At 45.2% G+C, this 2,724-nt stretch overlaps 1 pseudogene; it reads right to left on the bottom strand.

The window, feature by feature from the left end:
* Nucleotides 1-1,955: 1,955 nt before the first annotated feature.
* Nucleotides 1,956-2,211, bottom strand: LOC109930443 (annotated as a pseudogene).
* Between the last annotated feature and the right edge of the window lie 513 nt (nt 2,212-2,724).

The following is a 2,724-nucleotide window of genomic DNA, read 5'->3' as shown; positions in this document are numbered from 1 at the left end:
CCTGGACCAACATTTGTGCTAAGACAGCTGTGCTAAATTCAGATTTCCAAGACCACGTGTTCCTGGATGTTGATGTTAAAATAGTCCTTGAGCCAAAGGCACACTACTCAAGTCAGTGAGTTTACTCCCTGGTGAATACTCATGGGTTGTACAACAACCTGAGACTGCTCCTCATGTGCCTATGCCCTCACTATATTGCTGTAGAATATAATGAGACTTCACTGTACCCTCTCAATGCCTCATTGAACATCCTCAATGACGACGTCTATTTACTTTGAGCTACAAAGTTGTATTGTTCCCTCCATTTGGCTTTTTAACTACAAGAAATCAATATGTGATATGATCATTGCCTACTAATACCCTTACATTTTGCAGCATGGCTTTGAAAAGCCCAGACATGTGACAGGCCTGACCATCCTGGAGCCTGTAAATACATGACAGATTCTACCATCACTGTCGTAAGCTTCATGCGCAGGTTCAACCAACTGGACCTTCCTGGGCCTAGTTCCTCCTCTGGGCCTTGTGGCTCATTTTAATGTCTCCTGGATTCATCCGTGGTGCCTTAACTGCAATCCCCACCCAATTTTAGGTGTGTGTTTCCCTAATGGATGGGGCCATCTCCACCCATTTTACCGACAATGAAAGAGGTACCAAGGTGTGCTGATGGAAACCCAGCATATCTTTTTAATGATGGAAGATGCTCCACAACTTTTATTTCTAAGAATCATCCCATCTTCAGTTGGTGACTATAAGACTACAATAGATGTTAGAATAGTGCAGGTTAATATATTTTCACAAAATAGAGATTACAAACCATGATGTTTGTTCAGAAGATCTTCTGTTTTCTCTCCCTCCCACTATGTCTAGGTGCTGTCTTGACATTTACAGCTGGGGCTGGACAGTACCTACTTACTGGTATGTTGTGGTGAAGACTTTGAAAGGTGTACCTTAGGGCTTCTGGGCCTGGAGAGTCCCAGCCTGCTGAGAGTCTCCTCCTCAGCTGCTGGTCTATCCTCCTCGACTTGATCTGCTGGAGTCAATATGTTCATAGGCAGAGGGGAAGTGGAAGGGCAGGGCATCTCTGGAATGTCCTTGGAATAAGCTGGGGAGGTGTCTGTTCCCCTCCGTGTGAGGGCATGCTCTTTAAGAAGAAGGGGCACCTGACTGAGGAGGCTTGTCCCCATTTTGCCACACCATTGATGCTGAACTCCCATTGCTGAGGTGATAGAATGCAGGGTGACGCACGCATCCTGCAACTATTGAGTGCCCTGCTGGGCCTGACTCCAAGGTATCCCCACCCTGTCCCATGCACTCACAGGCCACAGCTACAGGTCAAAGTGAGGACATGGTCAGGTTTCTTCATCTTTCACTCCAGTCATAGAATGTGGAAACCGGCCCTTCTGCCCAACAAATCCACACCGACCTTCAGATCATCCCACCCAGACCTATCCCCCTATAACCCACCTAATCTAAACATTCCTGAACACTATGGGCAATTTAGCATGGCCAATCCACCTAGCCTGCACATCTTTGGACTGTGACAGAAAACCAGAGCACCCGGAGGAAACCCACGCAGACATGGGGAGAATTTGCAAACTCCACACAGACAGTTGCATAAGGGTGGAATCGAACCTGGGTTCTGGCGCTGTGAGGCAGCAGTGCTAACCACTGTGCCACCTTGCCGCCCCACTTTTTTTTTACAGGCCAGTGTTTGCCTTAATTAATCTACAGGTTTTATACATTACATTGCAGCCATTACCCATTTCTGGAAAATGGCCAAAGAAAGGCTTCAAGAAAATCTAAATCAATCATCTTCATTTATGAAGAACTATCACACTTATTGTGGATAACCAAAAGTTGAAAAGAACTATTGTCTCTTGTACTAGAATGTCTTTTCCTTGCTTAAAAAATAAACCCTATTTTGTCGCTTTAAAATCAAAAAACATGACATTTGGTGCACATCATCATCTAAAGTCTCCTCTTCTGTGTGCTTATATACAGCACATTGTTGCCTCGAATAAATGCATCTCCATACTTGTTCTTAAGTTGACCATTTACATATTCTTTTGTTTGTTCCAATGCTATATTCATGTAACCATCAAGACAAGCCAAAACACCTTAATAATCCACGCCCGAGTTCAGTTTGACCACCATTGCTCTCGCTATGATCTCTTTTAGAAAATCGCTGGGTGTTTGCTTTCTCAGGCTCATTTTTTAATCCTTCAGCCTTGGCGGAAGTTTCAAGTTTTCATGTTCTGAGTCCACTGAGAGCCTCTGGCACATCTGACTGATGTTCCACCTCTCTGAAGGTTGACCATGTCACTTATGGCCAAGTGCGGGGGTATGTCTTCAGCAGGAGCCTGGTCTCTGGGAGTCCTCTGAATGTAAGAGAGCTTGAGTGTTTTTTTTTCTGATTTTGTTCCTCAAGTCTAACCTATGTCAATTGCCCACCAAGGTGGCAGCATCGAAGCTGGTGGAAGGAGCCAGTGAATGCATTGTCAGGGCATTCTCTGAGGATTGACAGGCTTCTTTCTCAGAGGTGGTGTGGAGTTGTTCAGGCTGCAGCCTTTTGTGCTGGCCTTGGTCCTATGGTTGCTCATGCCTGAGGAAAAGAAAGATGCACAATAAACTCCATAGAGCACTGTGTTTGCTCTCATTCACATTGATGAGCAAACCACAATGTTGCTGACTGGGTGCCTGCGCCATTCCTGATACAAACCAAAA

This window comes from Rhincodon typus, chromosome 1, assembly GCF_021869965.1.
Source record: "Rhincodon typus isolate 14 chromosome 1, sRhiTyp1.1, whole genome shotgun sequence".
Classification (NCBI taxonomy): Eukaryota; Metazoa; Chordata; class Chondrichthyes; order Orectolobiformes; family Rhincodontidae; genus Rhincodon; species Rhincodon typus.
Note: the sequence above shows the minus strand (reverse complement) of the source record. Positions and strands in the feature narration are given on the sequence as shown.